Source organism: Lolium perenne, chromosome 1 (genome assembly GCF_019359855.2).
Source record: "Lolium perenne isolate Kyuss_39 chromosome 1, Kyuss_2.0, whole genome shotgun sequence".
Classification (NCBI taxonomy): Eukaryota; Viridiplantae; Streptophyta; class Magnoliopsida; order Poales; family Poaceae; genus Lolium; species Lolium perenne.
Window position 1 is genome coordinate 195,660,918 of NC_067244.2, and position 22,808 is coordinate 195,683,725.

Here is a 22,808-nt window from a genome sequence, read left to right on the forward strand (position 1 = left end):
ATATGCATCGAGATTTGAAGTGTTTTTCTTGAGGATATTGATGTATGAGTGTTGGTACACCTTTGCTATGTTTAATGCTTGTTACTAGGGCCCGAGTGACATGATTTAATTACCGAACCTATATTTCTTTATCATATATATGAGGTTAGTATTTATCTGCAAGGTATAGTGCTTATTATTATGTTGAAACTACGAATCCCTAAGGTGACAGATATGAAAAAGCAAGGGAAATATATAATAGTTTGAGGATATTGTCTGTTCATGAAACTTAATGCTTTGTTCCGGGCTATTCGAAAGGATAGACCTTAATTGTTTGTAGTTCAAAGTTGTCCCCGGTAAAATGGGCAGACATGATAAAAGATGTTATGCAAATTCTCTTTGTTAGTATGCATAGCTATATTTAGATCACACACCTACACACACGAAATTAGAGATAGACTCTATGTTAGTTGTATTACATTATATGATCAATATCATTCATACAACACCTCGCTATCACCTCATGCTTACGCTTTTAGTTACTGAAAGTTATACATCACTACTTCTGGTGAAAACTAAAAATCTGCTGCTATTATTTACTACTTGTTTTTACTGCTTTGAATCAACTACTATAAAATCACCACTTGATTTAGGAGTTTATTGATATACAAGTGTGGTTGAGAATAACGTCTCAATTTCTATAGTCTTACTGATATTTTTGTGTTCCCTTTGAGGCAAACTATAAATTTGGGTAATACTTCCCATCGAAAATTTCAGCGATCCCCTATACTTGTGGGCATCATATAGGCCTAGCCTTCTTCTACCACGTGTCGAGTGACCAGACGCCACGCGCCAGCGTCCGCGGTCTCCCGCGCGCTTCCGCGAGCATGACCGTAAGCTAGTCGCTCTTTAAAACGTTTTACAATGTCACTTTAGTCGGTTTAGCGTCATAGCCACACTCAGCTTTTCTAGACGCTGTAAAATGACGTATGCGGCAACTAACGCGTCAACCAGATGTTGAATAATGCAGCGCGCGCGGCAGCACAAACACCAAACACACACAAACATAGAACAACAAAAATCAAACACACACTAAAAACAATCAACAATAAATAGTTTCATTATTCTTACAACACAAATAAATAGTTCCTCAATACAATAAATAGTTTCTCAACAATACATCATATAGTTCTACAATAATACAACAAACATACAAAGATGAAAGTAATTGTTTTGGCGGCCATTCCATGTCCACCAATTATCGATAAGATCTTTTTGAAGATCATGATGCACATCAGTTTGTTGGATCGAATGCTACGACGCAATGAAGCGGGCTATCCTCTCTTCTCTCCTATACACTTACACGGATTGTCCCATCAAATCGTAGTAGGAGTAGTCTAAATCTTGGACACGCTCATCTTCGATGAGCATGTTATGCATAATCACACAAACATGCATGATGTACCACAAATCTTTTGATCCCAAACTCTAGTCTATCCACTTATAATAGTAAATTGGGCTTGCAAAATGTTGAATGGTCTCTCCACATCTTTCTTATCCGGGCTTGAGCATTATGGAAACCAAGTTTTTTCTTACTTTGCGGTTTGTGCACCGGCTTCACAAATGTTTGCCATCTTGGGTAGATGTTGTTGGCAAGGTAGTAGCCGTACTTGTATGTGCAGTTGTTCGCAAAAATATACACCAGTGGACTGTCACCCATTGCAATCCTTGTCATGAGTGTTGACCATTGAAGAACATTGATGACATTGCAAGAACCCGGCATTCTGAAGAAAGCATGGCAAATCCAAGTCTTGTAATCGGCCACGGCTTCAAGGATAATAGTTGAATCTTTTTTGTGGCCTTTCAATTTTCCATGCAATGCCACAAGACAAGTCTTCCAACTCCAATGCATGCAATCAATTTAGTGAATCATACCTAGAAATCCCCTAGCTTTGTTGAACTCCAAAAGCCTAGTCGTGTGTTGAGCATTGGGGGCTCTCAAGTATTTCTCACCGAACACTTCCACCATTGCAACTTCAAAGGGCTTCACACACTTGATGGCTTTACTCTCACCCATTGCCTAGTGGTCATCAACTTGATCCGTCGGAATACAATAAGCCATCATATGCAAGGCAGCGGTCACCTTTTGGTAAGTGCTATGTCCAAGTTCTCTCGTGGCATTTCTCCTTTGCTCAAAGGAACCGATCATGCCTCATCACATCCTCTGTAATATCCTTGAACACCTTGATGCTCATCCTAAAACGGCGACGAAAATAGCACTCGGGGAATGTTGGATTCTCCACAGCTAGCTCCCCATCAACTTATTGCGACCTTTGATCCTTTTCCTCCACAACTTCTCTCGTCCGAACACGGAACCAATGTGCTTCCGCCTTTTATTCGCGCACATAGCCTATATCATAGCTATGTTTTCTTATTTTTCAAGGTCTCATTCTTCATCGGACGAATCGTAGCTCCCGGGCATCCACGCGAACGGAGGCGGCCGCAGGACAAGGGGTTACGGCCACGGCAGGATGCCGGGTAGCAGCGGCGATGGTTTTTTTTTTTTTTTGACAACTTTACCGTAGGGGAAGCCCCTGTGGTGTAATTTTTATATTAAAAGGACACACTGTACAAAGTTTATAGTACAGGGGAAGTTAAGGGGGGAGGAAATGGAACAAGGAAGACATCTAAAATACAAAGATATTGCGCAACCAGTCAATAAGGGATTAAACAAGAGCCGCCTTCACTTTGTATTGGAGAAGCATAAGGTCCTTTTGGAAACGAACTTTCCATATGTCAGTGGTTATTGGGCAGGGTTGGGTCACCGATGAGCTTGGGGAATGGAGGGTGCGGCGGCACGAGTGCGCGGATGTTTCAGCTGGGTAGTTGGCTCTTCACGTGCAGCCTCATGTTTTCCAGCACGTTGGAGCCGGCGCACCAACTTTGACGCGCGCCTGAAAAACTTTGTCATGCGCCCGGTTTTACAGCAGCTGGAGCGCCGATTTGGCCCTCTCACGCACTAAATCGGCCAGTTTTCAGCGTGGGCCGTTTATACAGCGCATGTTGGAGATGCTCTAAGATGAATCCCTATCGAAACACCTAACCAAGAAAATAAGAAGCGAACAACAGACGGACCAACCCAACCAAACGCTTCCTTCCTTATTATTAGGTATAGATAGATTAATCCTTGGCCTAAATGCGGCCCAATTTTATAACCATCCGATCTTCTATACTACACACTAAAATATGTAGTAAGATGTACCATAAAATTTTCCTTGTTTATGTTAAAATAAGTCAGAGGAACATGACCAGCCTTAAAACTAGCTAAGTTTAGCGGGTAATGGAATGTGATTACAGTTTCAAAAAAAAAAAAGAACTCATCATAATGGAGGAAGATGAATGATATCCTATATGGGAGTGAGAGAGAAAAAAAACTCCCAAGATCATGAATATCCGGTATACGGTTGAAGACCAAACTTTGATTCTCGCAATAACAGTCAAGAGACAAGAATGGACCCCTTCTCCCATGATCCCATCTGTACTACTACTAGTAACAGTAAGCAAGAAAAAATGTGTATCGCTACTGAATCTCATGTACACAACATTATCAGACAATATGGAATGTCTCTCGGTCCTACTGATTCCAATATGCACACTGCACTAGATTGCTTCCCTATCAACAAGAAAGAACGCATGCCGCCGCCTAACGCTTCTGGAAGTTCAGGACCTTGATGGAATAACCGAACACGAAGAAGAAAGCAATCACAAAGGCGAAGTGGCCTAGCACAATGTAGCCAAGGAAATCGTGCCGCACTCCCAGAGCATCGTGAAGGAATTTCTTCACCAAAACTGGGCTCCCGCCGGGGACTGAAATAGTGCCGGCGCTCTCGCCAAACTGCGACGCCACGACGCCATAGATGGTCCACGCCACCGGGTCCGCCCAGTAGTACCACCTCCACCATATTGGTATCGCCTGAAACAGCAACAGCAACCATCCTCGATAAAACATCTTTTTAGTTATACTCAAGACTCACAGCGCAGCTAATCTAAGGCTTTGCTTACCATCCTGACCACGAGGAATCCAGCAAACAAATTCCACAGAGGCATCGCAAAGGATGTCAGTATGTTTGCGAGCATCGCGGATGGAGTCAACGCCACCAGCATCATGCCAAACAATGTGAAGTAGTTGAAGCTTGAAATGATGAAGAACAGGAAATACAAGAACTTGTCAGCTTTCCACTCGTATCCAATCATCGAATAGATGATGATTGTGTATAGAAACCCCTGCAGGCTGTTGTAGATGATCTCCACGCTTGTCTGCACAAGTCAAAATTTGCACACTCTTGAGAACTACACAAGCCACAAGAATATGTTGCACGAAGTTCAGGACTTTGCGTTTAGATTTGCTCGTATCAAAAATGTTCAGAAAACCGTCGCATTAGAACTACACAAGCGAAATTAACTCATTGGATTTATTCTTGTTTACTAACTATAATAATGCTAATTGTTTTTTTCTAGTTTTGGTACGGTTGCTAATTGCTTCCTAGATTTTTGCTGGTTAATCAAGAACCAAGCAACTTTAGAATTTATGCTCCTTATATTTTGATCATACCTTTCAGCTGTAACATGCTCAATGCATCCAGAACAATGAAAAATTAATCAAAATGAGCATCAGAATAAGAAGAAAAAAATTACCTGAGCTAATGCATAGGATAATGGAGAATACATCCCCGCCGCCTTTTCACGGTAGAAAACTGTTCGCTCAATTGCCACAACAGGTTGAACTATAAAGCAATTGGAAGCCCCAAGGAAGAATACAGCAGCATAAGTGGCTCCAAGTAGATTGAACAAATCTTGTTGTGAATCTCTGCCAACAAATCAAACAGAAGTATTAGTGTCTCCATGAGAGCTAATGTATCATCTTTCAACAGCACTAGTCTCAACTCTCAAGTATAGAAACAAAATGGGATCATACATTTTTGTTCCTTTTTGCCAAAACACCGTGCCAAATACAAGCCCATTGAGCAAAGTCATAAGATAGCGCATGGCGTTGTGAGGTGGATTCTTCCAATAAGATTTGTATTGCTTCCAGAAGTTTGCAACACATTGGTTGTAGAAATTTTGAGAGTACTTTGTAGGAAATGAGAGATCCTCATAGCCTGGCGTAGGAACGCTCAATTCCTTAATAAGTTCCTGGTTTTCCCTGGTCATATTTAACAGGAACTCAGTGTGGATGGTATGAATGAAAACAACTGCATTTTTGGCGCACGTTCCAACGAAATATGTATTTTTTTAATGGAAATTACAACCGCTGGTTAAAATGGCAAAGAGTTAAGCTCAAGGACTGAGGTACTTACCTATAAAGACCAGAATTAGCATAAATTTCAGCAAAATTTATTTCCAAGCGAGCCTCGGCTAGAGGGGAGCTAACTTCCAGCATCCATGTTGCAGGATTATATCCTTCTGTGATCTTCGCAATACCTGGAATTGCCTGCAGTGCGACCACAGACTCAGCGGTTAGTTTCTTTTACTTCTGCTACACCAGCAAGGAGATCAAGACCTGTTTGGTCTTTAATGGCTTTTCTGAGCGTGCAGATCATATTTGTAAGCAGGCATTTAACTCAAAATTAGTGAAATCATGGCTACCCCAAACCGAAACATGTACCTGAAGTAACTCACCTCAAAATATTCAACTAGTTTATGAGAGTGGTGACCAAGTTCCCCAGCATAAATGACTTGCCCTCCTCTTTTCAAAAGCAGAAGCTACAAAAGGAACCAGTTAAGAGTTAGATAAACAGAGGAATACATAGAAATAGAGAGATACATAGAAATAGAGAGATACATAGAGAGAAAGAGAGTGTACATCATCAAAAGACTCGAATATATCGATGCTGGGTTGATGGATTGTGCAAACCACAGTACGCCCAGTGTTGACTGTATTTCTGACCGCCCGCATGACAATTGCTGCTGCTCTAGCATCAAGACCAGAAGTTGGTTCATCCATGAATATGACTGAAGGATTTGATACCAGCTCCACAGCAATTGTCAGTCTCTTCCTTTGCTCAGTCGATAACCCGTCAACTCCAGGGAGACCAACCATCGCATTACGCAACCCATCAAGCTCTACAAGGGTCATGACTTCCTCCACAAACATCTGTGTAGGTGGAGATTGATTTATTTAATCAGAAACAATTACAGTGTGAAGTTTCAAATATATATAACACTGCATCTTTACTTGAGTTTGAAAGATGGCTTGAATATATACCTTTCTTGTTTGTTCGTCTACATCTGATGAAAGACGCAGCCAGGCAGAGTACAGAATGGATTCGTATACAGTAACATTTGGTGAATGTATATCAGTCTGTTCACAATAGCCACTAATTCGGGCAAAAGTTTCCTGCTTTTTAGGGTAACCAGAGAGGGTGATACTTCCTTCAACAGACCCACTAGTTTTCCTTCCTGCCAGGACATCCATTAGAGTGGTCTTTCCAGCTCCACTCACGCCAACTAATGCTGTCAGAACACCTGGCCTGAAAGCACCACTGATATCAGTGAGCAACTGGAGACGACTTTCCGCAAATCCTTGCTCCTTCATTTCCTGGAACAGAAGATGACACAGTTTACCTTTTTGTCCACATTTGTAGATAAGTTCATCATACAAGTGAGAAATTTACATCCTAACACAATATGTGTGAGGAGGAAGGTAGGTATGCTTACCGCAGGCATGTCCACATAATAGTTTATATGGTTGAAACAAAGTGAAAGAGGCAGGAACGGCAAGACAATTCGGGACTGAGTTGGCCTATCTGTGGCTCTGTTAGTACCTACAGAAACAGCAAGTGCAAATATATAGTGACTAATCAGTATTATTGTTAAGGCGCCAATTGGCTTGATAAATATCACAGGAACTTAAGAATGTTATAAAGCCTGCACTAGTCTAACATAGATACTTAAAGAAGACCTCACCCATAGGTATTGAAGATGACATGGTTGATGATGCATTGGCTTCTGAAATTGGCTCTTTGTTTGTGTCATTCTCATTCTGTTCGTCTGAAACTAGTGTGTTTGAGCTGCCGCTAGCTGGAAGAGAAAAGAATATATGTAATGTAAGTACCTAGCTCTTCAAGCCATCAAACATTAATCTCAACCCACAAAATGGTACTTACGGCTTAAATACGTAAGTGCCAAAATGAACAAGATGTTGAACAAAATAGTGAATCCGATAAGAGCTCCTATGGAAAGCCAAAAGCCCGAATCATCAGTAAACAAGCCTCTCGATTTAAGAATAGCCTTGCCTACTGTTGGTGCATCAATAGAGGTGTCGTTGTTCGGCTGTAGTAAAATTGAAAGACTCGCATTAGTTGAGATGTTGTCACCTTTACAACACTAGGATATGATGGTGTCCGAGTTTAGAGAAACTAAACCAAAGAAATAAAAGGTCCTGTGAAAAACTTACACTGGCCCATCTAGTGGCAAGGAATTCATTGACAGATATTGCGTTTTGACAATACATCATAGGAGATGACCAGTAAGCCCAGATCCACCATGGTTTGATATCACCTGTCCACATCAAATTTAGGGACGGAGAAGGTTTACTTTCATCCATGAAAACGAGGTACAGATATTTGATTTAGCGTGCCTAGCTAGGTAGATACAAAAGATCAGCATGCTTACCTCTAGGGATGAGAAATCCTCCAAATATGAAAATAATAAGGATCGTAAACATCCCAAAATTGTTGGCCACAACCATGGATCTGAATATAGCACCCATAGATCGGAACAAAGCCAGAGCCATTTGGTGAGTAGCAAAGAAAGCTAAAAGCTGACGAAAGAACCTATAATGTGCAGATAGATGAAAAATGGAGTTACCAATTAGAAATTTTCAAATGCGAACGGCTAAGTGGGCACAAGGATTATACTTGCATGCTTACCTTCCTGCAGAAGGTGCAAAGCCCATCACGAAGTACGTGAGGATGACCCATACCCCAGCCTCCATAAGAGAAACAGGAACTTTTAAGAGTATGTTTGCGAGTCCAAAGGTCCACGGGGGAAAGAATAGTAAATCCCTTTGTTTGTAGAACGTAGGAAGCACCTTTATGGTCAGTTGTAGCTCCGCAAACCCGTTGAACAAGATGGTGATTAAACTGAAAGTCAGAGCTCCAAAAAATTTGCCACCGTCAGAAATCTGCCCACTGGGCATCTTTGTTCTGAGGAACACAGTCATGGCCATGAGCCCAATGATTATTAACTGGGAGACCTTAAAGATGTAGAGGAATGAGTTGCGCTTCATCAACAACATTTCTCTCGACATCACTGCCTTGAGTGACTCCTTGCTGGATATGCCATACTTCTTGGTGGTCAACGCGGCAGGATGGGTTTTGGATTTTTCGAAAGGGATTTGCATCTCCTTGAGCATCTGCTGGCCTACATGGAATGACTTGAAACGTTCAGCAAAGTCTGGTACTGACACGTGACAATATTGTTCCTGCTCACGGTACCAGTATTGTTGCTGGTCTTTCTTGGAAGTGACCTCTTGAAGGAAGTCGGCAACTCCTTTCCTCTCAGGGCACCGAAAACCAGAGGATTCAAAGAATTCCAAGATGTTCTCACGTGGCCCATGGTACACTATGTATCCTTCTGATATCAGAATAATGTCATCAAACAGGTTGTATGTCTCAGGTGGTGGTTGTAGGAGGGATATCATCACAGTCTCATTCATCACGTGGACTAACTGCTTCACATATTTTACAATCTGAAATGTGCTAGAGCTATCCAAACCAGTGGAAATTTCATCCATGAACAAGGCCCTTGCGGGTCCTGTTAACATTTCCCCTGGCATCAGCAGAAGTAAAAAACCAGATAAGCATAACACAGTTTAAATGAGAAATTTATTTGTCCACATTGAATTGAGCAGTTGTGCTTATCATATATAGGTGTGTGTGTGCATACCAGTTGTGACACGCTTCTTTTGCCCACCGGAAATTCCTCTTACCATGTCATCACCGATCATTGTATCAGCACAGATGTCAAGCCCAAGCACCTGAGCGGGAGTTTTTTCATAGACTCAATGAGCACAATTTTGTTAGAGAGTTGTATGTAATGAAAAGATAGGTCAGAATCTCACCTTGAGAGTAAGATCTGTTACAATATTAGTCTCCTGTCCCTCCACCGCTGTAGCTTTCATGTAAGCGTCGATCGCAGGATCTGGCTTTATGCCCGCATCACGCTCCCTCTTAGCGAGCTCTGCAAGCATGTCATATCTGGCACCGACACCTAAGCAGCGCCTGGAGAAATCCAGCGACTCTCTTACTGTCATCTCTGCATTGTGGAGATCATACTGGCTAACATACGCGCTGGTCCTCTCGGGGTAGAACTCCGATAATGTGTGTCCACAGTATGTGATGCTGCCAGATACCTGAGTGTGTTGCCAGATTCGCAGGATGGTGATTGCTTTTTATCTTTTATGCATGAAGCCATAAAGCGTAAGGGGAAAAAATGACAATACGAGTTAAAACCTTGAGGCTTTTGTCAAGCTTGCCGGTAAGGGCTCGCATAAGCGTGCTCTTTCCTGAAGAAGGAGGTCCAAGAAGAAGAGTCATCCTGAAAATACAAGTTACACAAACAGGTAGAGCTGATCATTATATGTGCCTGCTATACTCGGGTGAGAGGCATAGCAATCGTAATAAATAAGAAGTAGCAGTAGCAGGACGAAGAAGAAGAATAAGAAGGTGGTGATGATTAGTTTGTTTTGTTACCTGGAAGGTTTGAGGATGCCATTGACGTTTTGGAGTATGCTGATGGTTTTCTTGTTGGATGAGGCAAGCCGTCCAATAAGACTCTGCGGTCATCAGGAATTGTGATGTTGTGTAAGAAAATCATGATATTCTTCAACTCGTGCACGATGATGCATATACTATACAGAAGAGAGGTAATGGAGATGGGTACATCATATTACAAAAGATGTGAATAATGAGTGCTAGAAACAAGCAAAGAAGCTAGTAGTAGTACTAGTTGGTGATCAACGTGAGTAGGGAATGAAGCAACGGAGCTTGGCCTCTTGAGACATTCCGTCGAACACCTCCAAGGCGACACCGTAGATTGGAGTCAGCTGATCAATGTTAGCATCTAGAACAGTTCTGTTCCTGCGTACTGATGGACGGATGTAACGATTTTCATTCCGGCCGCTGAATATGTAGCTCCCTATTGTTCTCCCTTCCTGTCCCTGGCCGATGACGCCGCCGCATAGCTCCCTGGCCAAAATAGGAAAGTCCTCCTCCAACGGGTGGCAACGTGACCGCCGGCGGCAAGGAGTTGTCCATGATGTGGTATGAGCTGGCGTGCGGGTATGGCTCGGCGGAGGGAGCTGCAGGCTGCAGCCTGTAGTATGTGCCTATGTGGTAAGAGGAGGGAGGAGGAGGAGGAAGCCTGGGGTGACGCGGCAGCCTGCTTGTCGTACTCAAACCGTTAAAAAAAAATTTGGTCGCCCAAATACACCTACCGTCCAAACCGAACTCACGTAAAAAGAAAAAATATATATAATCAAATTTCAAGAAACTTTAAACTAGCACAGGGGCCCTCGCACCTGTATTACTTTTTACAATCTCTTTCCGTCCCATTTACCTCCTTCTTCATTGAGAAATTCACAATTTATTAAATATGGATATATTCCTAAATGAAATTGTATATGATTGTATTTCTAAGAAACGAAAAATCATTATTATAATTTTTATGGCAACATTTTATTACTTTACTGCGAAACATCTGAACTTTATTGGTCATTATTCATATAGTCATGTCGAATACTGGAATATATATATTTAGTAGATCCTAATAATAGACGTAAGGTTGAGAAACATCTCTACGATTTTTTTTTTTTGCATCAAACATGGACTACCCTTGCCGTATATACGTCCATTGCGTGGATGTATGTGTAAAAGATTAAACTTGCACCATTCTAATTAGGACCAATCACGATCATGGGTAGTTGGGGTGGATAGCGTATTAGCTTGCATTCTTGTATGCATATTTATTAGTTAGAACTTAGAAGGGATACTTTATTTCCCAATTCAAGTATACAAATCAATAAAAATTAAAGAAATTAGATTAGTTGATGCACCATTCCTTAAGCCACCTTATGGAGGAGGGCTTCTTTTAGAAGAAATTCGGAGGGGCTTCCAGATATGACCGATTCAGTTATGAAGATTATTGATATATTGAATTTAAACTTCAAATTTAGTTTGATGTGCACACAAACTTAAATTGGCACGTACATGGTTTGGCTTCTTTTCCTCGTGCACGTGTGTTGCTTGTATACATATCAAGGACTTTATTTGTCCGGTTAAAGTCCTTCGTAGCATACACTCTTCAATCACCGTTAGCCATTTTTAAATCTTGACTGTATCATTAAAATTTTAAAGTACATGTTACACATTTATTAAAATTACAGACCTAATAGCTAAAATAAATCTAACATATATACGATTTATTATAGGCTATAATACATGTCTTTTCGTGTGATGTCAATGTACTTGCCTGGCCAAATGGAGGAAAAAATTGCATGTTAAACTGAACAGAAATATTGATGCAAGTTGTAGCTGGCTGGACCGAACAAAAAATGTCGGTGAACTGACCAACTAAATGTATACAGTAGGATATTTTATTCTTTTCTCTGCGGTGTCATTTTACATCAAGACATATATGTGCCACAATTAAGAGCAATTTTCCTTTACATCGTACGTGAACTGAATAGCATATTTTTCTATGCTTAGCAGCTCCATGTCTCTCACCTACTTTATCTCTATAGACTCCTACTTTATTTGATTATACAACTCCAAGTTTCTTAGTCTAGAAATTTTTCTATCAAAAGCAATTAGAGTCCCATAGTGACACAATTTGATGCTAAACGTGAACGCTACGGGTTACTTTTTTCTTTTTTCGCGGTGATCTAGTACGTGCCCTTCCATATTTGATACTACATAATATTAAACATGTGACCTATTATCTGATTCTTCACGGTTATTTGCCTAAATGGACTTGCCTTTTAAGGGAACAGACTTGCCTATTAGTACGGATCTCTTCCCCTCAAAAGTTGCTTTCCGTGTATAAGCAATAACGTGAGACCAAAATAAAAAAGGAAAAAGTTACGGAGCCCCCAGGAAAATATCATACGTGATCTCTCACTTTCCATGTACAAAAATGTTAAGTGAGTCCAAATTAAAAAAAAAATACGGGAGCCCATCAAAACTTATACTAACGTGTGAAATTGGAACTGCACCCACGTTCCAGCTAGCTAACTTGATTTTTTTTTGTAAGAACCAAAATAGGATACTTTAAATTTGTAGCTAGGTTGACACGTTATTATGCAAAAAAGAATAATAACACCTACTATGAGGAGACTATCAACGTCATGATCAGATTTGCCTTCTGCGCCCGATCTATTCTATCATGTGGAAAAAAGCGTTGATATATAGTTTCATAATTGATCATGTCAACTGGCCTGCTTTTCCACAATTAATATTTATTTAAATCATAGTCATAAATTTTAGATCTAACTGTTATAATAATTTAAGTGATGTGGATTAACGTGGTGTCTCTATTTTAATTTCGTAATTTTCTTTTAGTATATAATAGATGGTAATCAAAGTTGAGCATGAACTTTGTTGGATTTCAAACTCGTATTCATGTAGAAAAACAACTTCATTCAACATGAATAGGCAATTAGGCATGCATGATTTTCACGGAAAATACTTTTGTACATACAACATTCTCCATTCCACTACTTGTTGCTCAATGGGGTAAGTTAATTTTCCCTTGAAGAAAACATGGAAACGTGAAATTAATCTAACCCACATATACATAGTACTGAACTAAAAATATGCTCTCTCAGTTCATAAAAGAATGCCTTGGATTTATCTAAATTTAGATGTATATAGACAAATTTAAGATATCTTTTTATAGATAGGAGTACTGGGGTAGTACTATCTTATCAAAAGGTAGAACTCTTGAGTGTGGCATTTTGTAGCTCGAGCTAGATGTAGACTGTTTTTTAAAAAAAATAAAAAATGGTGTTTCATCATTTCAAAAAAAATATGACAAAAAATCTTGAGATAGATAATGTTGACTTTACCACTGTGAAAAAGAAGCAATACGAAAGACTGAACATTTTGGGCTGTGCAAAATTCACAAATCAATGGATCTGAATAAGTGAACAGTACAGATTTTGAAACCTCCAAAATTTGTCAGAATTTGGTCATTTTTCTGTAACCTCGAATATAATGTATTTCATCCTGAGATTTTGCACAGTAGTAGAGTACATCATTGCCTACACCAAGAATTGTTTTCAGAATTTTTTGAAACTTCAAATGTTGAATTCGAATTTTGTAAAAAAGAGAGAGAGCTATGTAACTCGGGGCTACATTTGGACTTTCCGTAGAACTCTTATTATACTTGTGCTACAATTTACACTCGTAAATTTGTCACATGTTGTAGGTATCTCTTAGAATATCGAGATCATATGGTGGCACCCAATTGAGTAGCCCAAGGGCTAGGAGTCCACGTTAGTCGTTTTTATGTCTTTTCATGTTTTTGATATTTGTACTTCATAAATTATGAAATCAAATTTTTGTTGACCATTTTCTGTTGTATAGACTTTCTTGCGCATAGTACTGAACTAAAAAGATGGGAATATGAAATAGAAAGATTATGTAAACATGTAAATAAGAAGACGGGAAAATAAAAGGATGAAGCAGAGCATCAGAGCATGCATGGTTACAAGTGAAGCAGACGGCGCCTACCTGGAGGAAGTTGGTGGTGACGTTCCAGAGCGTGGGCAACGCTCTGCTGCCCACGACGGCGTCCACCTCGATGGACAGATCCTGGTACCGCACCTCAATGGCCGGGAGCTCGATGCCCACCCTGTCCACCCTGTCCCTCAAGCTCCTCAAGAGCCGCTCGCTGTCGTCCTGGAACACGCGCTCCAGCAGCGCCCGCCCGCCGTCCCCGCTGGCCAGGTGCTCGATCTCCACCAGGCCGGCCATGTCCTGCAGCTGGTGGTCGCCGCCGAGGAGGATGGCCCGGCGCATGCGGTCGTACGTGGGGAGCTTCTCGAGCGCCGCCCAGCGCAGGTTCTCCTCGTCGTCGTCGTGGCGACGGGAGGAGGACGCGGAGCCGCGCCGGAACGGGTCGTCGTCCATGCCCGGCTGCCGGAAGGAGTGAGAGATGGAGCTGCCCCAGCTGCGGCTGCTGCGCCGGCTGCCTGAGAGACCTGCCGTGCCGAGCCCCGGCGCACCGGATGATGGCTCCATGGCTGGCTACAGTCTAGAGAGCTATGCTTCCTCTCTGCCTTGCTAGCTAGTAGTACCTTCTTGTACTTCTAGCTAGGCCAAGACTTTATATTCAAGTGGTACAGAAGCCTCTAGAGGAGAAGCTAGCAGGTGCGGAGATGGAGATTGATCTTCGATATGCATGTATTCCTTTCCTGTGCAATCCAATCAAATTAAAGTAGGGGTGTAAACGGAGTGGATAATTTCCGACCGACCGATCGGAGGTACGGAGGGCGAAATGGAATTCGGTCGGATGGTTGACGGATACAGTCACGGATACCACTAGTAGTTATTGGATACTGAAAAGAATATGGTATTGCTTACATCCATCCCTATCTAAAAATATACCGTATTTTACGGTTATATCATACCAATATTCGGTAACTAATACATCAAATCTTTGACTTACTAATATATAAAATTTCAGCCCATCCCACAATGGTGACCTCTTTATACATACCCTAACATTGTCGCCCTACCCTCCTTCAGTTGCCCCTACACCATACCCATGGTTGCCAGCTCCTTGTAACACCGTACCCATAGCTTCTAGGCGCTAGTAGCATCTACTCCTGATTTGTAGAAGAATTTTTACAAGGTAATTTTAGTCCACCAGTCGATCTTATTTTTATTTTCAAAGATAGATTCGACAAAATGTTTATCCACAACTGAACCGTATTCGCCCTATATTCGGATCGTAACCGATAGGCTCTGATTCCGTATCCACACACCATCCACTCTGATTTTGAATCTGAAATAAATATGGATACGAATATGGTTTCGCTACTATTTGATTGTATCCTCTCCGTTTTCACCCCTATATTAGAACCATCTGGTGTTAGAGCATCTTTAGCAGACACAGATACCTCATTCGGAGTTTCTGCCTAAAAACGGGCCCAAACAGATGTTGTATTTCAACCCACATCATGAAATGTGATGCTCGAAATCCCTATATAACTAGGGTTGAGGGTTTGGATGTGGCACCTGCATCCATTTTCTCCTCTCCCTCCTCCCACTTCCACCCCTGGCAAAACCGAATCGCCGCCGCCAGTCGCCTCCTCTCCTCCCCCCTCTACCTTCTCCCCCGATGGAGGGACCGAATTCAGTGCGTGGCGACCGCACTAATCCATCGCGCGGCCACGGCTACGGGCCGGCGACGCGAGCGCTAGAGACGCCCGCCGAGCGTACCGCGAGCATCTCCGAGCAAGCGTGTCGTCGCGGCGCGCTCTCCCATTGCAGCATGTGTTCCCCCTCGTGGGTTGGCCTCCTCTCGGGCGTGCATGACGGCGAGGCCGTCGACGGCATCAGAGCAGGTTTGGGTGCCGGCGCCGCTCGGGAGGCCTCTGCTCCCGCCGATCGAGCTCGACTCAAGCCCGAATGAGGACTAAGATGATACCACGCAGGGGGCGCGCCAGCTCGCGGTGGCACGACACAACTCCCTCTTGACGGTCGTCACCGACATGTGGGAGAAGGCAAAGCGCGTCGAACGACATGTGGGAGAAAGCAAACCAAACATCTGCGACGCTGCCAAGGTGGAGGAACGCGACATCCAGCGGGCGAAGCACACATCTATCTACTCGGAGATGGCGCGTTGTGGCTACCCCATTATCGACTACTCCAACGATGAGTTGGAAGTCTCCAACGACGACACTGATGCCGATAGCACCACCAACGAGGACGCGTGAAGCTCCGCGTCCGCCGTTTCAGAAGACACCCTAAGTCCCGGTGATGTAGTGATGCTAGTTTAATTGTAGTTTTTAGGAACGTTTTGTTCCTATTTTGCATATATGTTACTAAATTCTCACGGATGTTCTAGTTTCAAATTCTGGCACCAAATTTACAAGAAATCGAGTTTAGGGTTCGGGATGGAATATCTTCAGTTTCTTACTAAAAACACGCGATGCAGTGAACTCCATCCGTTGGCTACCTAGCTGCCTCCCTCATACTTAGAGTGGAGGGAATATATAGGACAAGGGCCATGCATGCCAACATATATGCATGTTCTGGTAAGTATCTGAAACCGAATGAAGGGAAGGCCATATCATTGAGGTTGAGGTTGTCAACGGCAAGCTTTATTCCGACTAGTCAAAAGCCCGCAGCCTCGCCTTTTTTCACACATTATTATATAGCAGCATTTGTTAGTCAAACCTAGCTTGCCGCGAGGTGCAAGTAATGCAATGGAACGCTGACCAAACACCCACAAGCTGCCCTTGACAAAACACAAAACATTTGCTTGTTTAAACTCTATAGAGACTATTACCATTTCAGGTAGTAGAAAAATTGGCTGATTAAATATAACGAGATAAAATCGGTCGCCCCCATCCCCCCACCCCCACCCCATCTTCCCTCCCTCCCTGGCTGCCACCGGTGTGCGCTGCCGGGATAAGCCCGCGCAATGACGGCGGTGGCAGGCCTTCCTTTCCCAAGCGGTAGGAGACTCGACGAGACGGTTTTCTTCTTGGCACAGGTGCGGATCGTAGGAGTCTGCGTGGCCTAGCGTGGCGGTGGCCGGCGAGCTGCGTCAAGGGCGGCTTCTCGCAGGTGGAGGCGGCAGAGGGTGGTGGCGCTTGTCGCTGCTGCGGCCCGTGGAGGCAGCGGTCCAAGCTCGCCCATGCAGCAGCGTCCCTTCTCCCGGAGCCGGAATGGACTGGGACGGACCAGGCAGAGCTAGCCATGGATGGGGGGCCTTACCCTTGACCCATATCTAGGCCCATTTAGGCCTGATTCGGGCTAGGTGGGCATGTGTCCACATGGTTTCAGTGGCAACTGCGGGGAGCCCATCCCTCGGCCATGGTGCGACTAAGGTGCTGGATTCGGAACATGGGCCTAGATTCGGTGATCGCTTGGTAGCTCTGGTCGGGAGCTGCGGATTTGACTTGCGTGTCGTTCTGCACTATCCATGGACCATTTGGATGGTCTGACCTCTCATGACAGATCGGAAGGAGTTTATGTGGTGGTGGCTGCCCTGTTAATCGTGCGAGATCTTGGATGTTGGGGCGGCGGCTGCGCAAAGTGGACTGCGTGGGTGTTTCTTCGGTGAATGATGTGGTGGTCGTGATAGCCTTGATCTTCGGTCATGGGGATGGCGATGAGCAGGTTGTGAGGAGATCCTGGTGTTGATGGTGCTTCTGCAAAGGCAACTCCCAGATCGTGTTACGGAGGCCTAGCTCAGGGATAGTGAGCATTCCGTAATATCAGACATGGTTCGGGAGTTTTTTCGGGAGAAAGCTCAGCGCTCTGGCACCATCGGCGGTGAGGCTTGTGGGCCTCATAACCCTCTTGGGGGCGCCGATGTGGTCACCTTCTCCATGTGTGTGCTCTGGGTGAAAACCTTTGATCGTCTGGCCTCGCTGACGACAATGTGTTGTGTCGTTACCCTGTTGGGGGCATCGGCGTGGAGTTCCGGTACCCTTTGGCTTGTTCCTGAGTTGTCGGTGGCAAGTCTTGGTCTTCTTATTTTTTTTTATTTTATCTTTGATCTCCTTTGCAAGAGGATCTCCACTTGTATTGATTCGCCCATGTATAGCTTAATTTATAAATAGCGGCCAAAGCCTATTTTGAGGTAATAGAAAAATGGTCACTAGTGGAAAACGGGGCAATAGGCCCGGTCCATTTGGGCCTTTAGACCCGGTTCCCGAACCGGGACCAACTAGGCGGGACTAAAGGGGGTACCCTTTAGTCCCGGTTCAAAGATAAACCGGGCCTAAAGGCCTCGACACGTGGTGCGGCCAGGGAGCTCGCGGTGGAAGGGCTTTGGTCCCGGTTCGTGGTACGAACCGGGTCTATGTTTCTCTGCCGCGGCAGAGAATTGCTATTTCTCTGCCGCGGCACAGATTTAGGCTGTACCAGCGTTTCTCTGCCGCGGCAGAGAAACAGGGCGTTTCTCTGCCGCGGCAGAGTTTCAGCAATGCATATATATCATTCAAGAAACCACAAAAAATCGTCATGAATATATATAGACATCGTCAACAGTACACGACATAGTCAACACAGTACACGTAATGCATGCATATTTACAATACAACATCTCCTGAACGAATATCCTCCGCCGTCACGATCTTCCGATAGTGCTCTCCACCTGGGGTAAGGACCACGGTAATAAAGAATCCCGCGATTTCCTCTTGAATTGCTTTTATTTGATCCGCTGTTATGAGAGTGTTCCGCAGGCGTGTCATCTATATTTAAAAAAGGAGATCAATATATGAATGGAACTCAATACAATAGATGGTACTAATTAAGATTAATTGTGAAAATTTGTTATCGTACACGAGTGTGGTGTATTTGGGCATCCCCACCCTTGGGACAGGACATGTCACGCATGAAGGTGCAGACGTAGTATCCACATAAGTTATTCCCTTGTTCCTGCCTCATACACTTTACGAAAAAATAGTTCAATCAAACTAATAATCAAGCATCGTATTGAAAGTAAATATCATATATAAAGTTTCACGGACATAGCTATATATATAGTACTACTTACAGGGTAATCTTTAAATGTAAGCTCCGGTTTCCATTCACCCGGAACAGTATTGATGAACCGTTTCCAAGCCCTGCCCGGCAAAAAATAATGAGTAAATGAGTAATTGATTAGTTGATGATATCTTCGAATTAGAGCAGATGAAGATGCCAATACGAAATTGATTGAAACTACCTCTGGAGGATGGCAGCCATGTCCGCCCATTCCGCATATTCTTTACGTTTCGAGTCCATGACGTTTACGACTCCAAGGTGAAGATCAATGATTAGGAGAATAAAGTGGAAACTGCACAAGCATAGCTCAATGATTACGAGAATAAAGTGGAAGGTGCACAAGCATAATGTATGTTATATATAACACTCACTTGAAGTTGTAGGGAAAGAATATATCCTCTTTGTCTGCTTGCTTCTCTAAAAACATTACGATGTTGTCCTCTGTGTCCTTGGGGTACCGTCGAACCGTAACTTCATGAACTGTGTTTGGGTCTATGAACCCCAGCGGTAGGAGCTTGCCTCTTTTGTATTCCAGCTTCTTCATTCTGCATAATTAAATGTATAGCGTACACAAAGAATATAATGAGGATAATTGTTAGTGCAAATGAATGAGCTACAAACTTAATTACACAAATAAATCACTTACAGGCAGTAGCAACTGATGACAGCTTTGTCGAGGGCGTCTTGATTGAATAACTGAAACAGTTCTTCTAACTCAAGGTTTATCTCGTCTTCCCCCCGGAAGTAATGCTCATCTCTAAGATACACCGTGATGTAGCTTTCACATCTTCGACAGGCTTTCAGGTACCAGTCATGCAACCTTCACATCTGAGTCCCTAGACGCGCGAGCTCGCCAGGTTTGACGAGATCAGATCCGTATCTATACTTGTTTACCACTTGAGCCGTTGGATAGTAATCTTCGTACTCAATCCGATGCTCCCAGAGCTCTAGCCGCCCGTTCGATCATCGATGCCGTCTCTGGATCATGATATGGCTCCACGATGAAGTGGGGTGCGGCCTGAATGTCCTGCTGTCCAAGCTGGGCGACTTTTTTTGCTTCTTTGCTCGCTCTAGAGGACTGTCCAAGAGAGCGGTCATAATCAGCTCTCAGCTCAGGTCTCTTCATTCTCGTCTCGGCAAAGTGCTTCACTGTCTGCGGTGGAATAAACATCTTCTTCGGCGCAAGAAACGCCTTTTGCTCTTCAGTCTGCTCATGTGGTAACACCTGGGGAGTCTGTGCCGTCATGGGCGTTGATGATCTCTTCGGAGCTGTAGGAGGTGCCGCGGACCGCTTCCTCTTTTGCTTAGGTGGAGGCGGCGGAGTCTCCTGACGAGGAGGAGGAGGCGGCGGAGTATTTTCACGCGGAGGAGACTGGTCATGGATAGGGGAATCATCATCGCGCAGAGGAGAATCATCACGCGGAGGTGACTGCACAGTTGGTGGAGGAGGCGGAGGTGGCCTCGCTTGTTGGCTTCTCACCTGGAAACACAATGTTCTCCTTCCGCCATTGCACGGTGGTTCTACGGGCTTGTCCCGATTCTTTGATTTCCCCATCTTCACTGCAGGGTGCTCAAGCACCAACCCCTCATACTCTCTCAACACTTCATCCACCATCACAACAAAGAATGTCGTCTTGGACCGGACGGCAATGGTAAGACCTTGTAGGTAAGAGGATGCCGACCGCCGCCTTGAAGGATAGGTTGAAAACTTTAACATGCAGCTCACAAGGACGGCTCTCAGTGAGATCATCCACGGGGGGGTAGCGAGGAGGCTCGACCACCTGTTCATCATCATCATCATTATCCACCTGCTGAGAGGAAGCCACGCTGCTTTTCCGGTGTGGTTGAGATTGCAGCGGGGCGAGGGCATTGAGCAGTGCAGGATCTACAGCCTGCCCCCGAGCCATCTGAGATGTAAGTACTTGGGTTACCATGGTTAATTGGGCTTGCATGGTGCTCATACCCTCCTCTAAGTTAGCCAAAGTGTCTGTTTCCCTTGCCTTCCTCCTCTCATGGCTTTTATCAGGAAATCTCTTCCTTTCCGCAGGAAAGCCATACTTCCACGGAACGGAGCCTGCTGTGCCTCGTGTTCGTCCGCCGTGTTCTTTGTTCCCAAGGGCGCGTGTCAGCTCATCGTTCTCTCTTTCAGGCTGGAACAACCTCGCCTCCACGTCCCTATGTGCTTTTTCCAGGGCATCAATGGGAACCTTCAGATGAGCTTTCTTATAGATGCACTTCCCTGTTTCTGGATCCAACGTTCCCCCAATCCCGTAGAACCACTCCTTGCACCGTTCGATCCAACCGTGTGTCCCTAATCTGATCCCTCTACTGGTCAGTTCCGCCTCAGCTGCCTGCCACTTAGGACGGTTAGCCCTGTATCCACCTGGACCCAGAATTTGGTGATATAGCTTCAACGCAGCATTTGCCTTATTTATTTCCGACCTTCTCTTAAATTCTTCTGACTCCGTGCTGTACTTCACGAATTCGTCCCAGTGATTTTTTACCTTCTCACTGTCCGGAGTCTTCTTTAACTTGATAAGGCGGCGCAATCTTTTCTTGTGGCTCTTGAATAGTTCGGCCATCTTCTTCTTGCCAAACTCGCGGAGGGCCTGCTCCATCTTGGCCTTTCCAGCGTCACCCCCCTCTTCGGGTACTATGTTGAAATGTGATATGAGCTTGTTCATAATTCTGTTTTTGGCTACATCATCGATATAAAGACATTGAGCTTCTTCCTCTGCAGACAGCACTAGTCCCTTCGGCTTGTGCCATTCTCGAACGGTGATCGGGACGTGGTCCCTAACAAGCACTCCGCATTGAGCTATAAATGCCTTTGCACCTTTCTCTGGAGCAATCGGTTTACCATCCTTTTCGATGTGGGTGATGTCGTGCCTAACACCGTCATCCAACTTTTTGGCCGGGCCTCGCTTCCTCGACTTTACAAAAGAAGTGCTCGATCCGGAGGGCTAAAAAAGAAATAGTTCATAGTCAGTACAATTTAATTAGTTAATGCATCTAGTCGATCAACAGCGGCTTAATTAATTTATATACCTCGGTGATAACTATAGTTCGGGAGCCATTATGATGATCTTGTTCCTCACCGGCGCCACTAGGATCTTCTTCCTCAATATTCTCCGCTCCCTCACCGGAGTCATTCAAATAAGTTGCGGTGACATCGTCACCGCCATCATCTGGAATAACGTCGTCGTCGCGATCATCCAGAGTACCGTTTGCTATGAGTTCCTCCATGAAATTTTCTTGAATTTCATCTCTGTCCATGCTTTCTACAACGACCTGCAAGCTATACATAGGAACCATCATATGATCAAATTAAGGATAATGCAGAAAACTGAAAATGGAGTTACATATGTAGTTCTTAACTAAGGATCGATAATATAGTGCTGAAAGCAGATACTGCAGTTACATGCATACATAGATCGGGTTCATGTTTATTTAACCCTAATACATATCAATCACTACTACAACCACTCAACCGGTAGACCGGGTCCTAGAGGGCGCCGACCGGGTCCCGAGCCGCGCTGGGGTGTGCCCCCAAAGCCACGGAACAACAACGGGAGCATAGCTAACATGAGATCCCCGCATAACGCTCCATCCGGTCCTATACATGTTGTCTAACGCGTACATGTAACGGCGAACGTGCTGGTCCTCCGCTTCAATGTGCTGAGCTACCTCCTCCGGCGGGGCCGGCTCCCTCTGAAATGACCGTGGCCCATAAGACCTCCACCAAAGAATATCCGGGTCGACAACGGGACCCGGATTCCGCACCAAGGTGCGCGACCCGGAAGCTAAGACCTCCCAGTGCCACCCCGGCGGAGCCCAGTCCCGGACCTCCCCCATCTGCTCCATCTCCTCTAGAAGAGTCAGACCACGGCGCGGCGGCGGTCGCGGCATCGTAGCTACGAAAACAAATCATATATGTACTAATATAAATAAAAAACATGATATTGTGCTAAATAAAAAACTTCACTACTTTTGTACTAAACGCCGCGTTCCACGACCCTGTTTTGGGGGCGTCGGCAGGGG

At 44.3% G+C, this 22,808-nt stretch overlaps 1 pseudogene; it reads right to left on the reverse strand.

The window, feature by feature from the left end:
• Positions 1-3,427: 3,427 nt before the first annotated feature.
• LOC139829824 (ABC transporter G family member 48-like) lies at positions 3,428-14,326 on the reverse strand (annotated as a pseudogene).
• Positions 14,327-22,808: the final 8,482 nt, after the last annotated feature.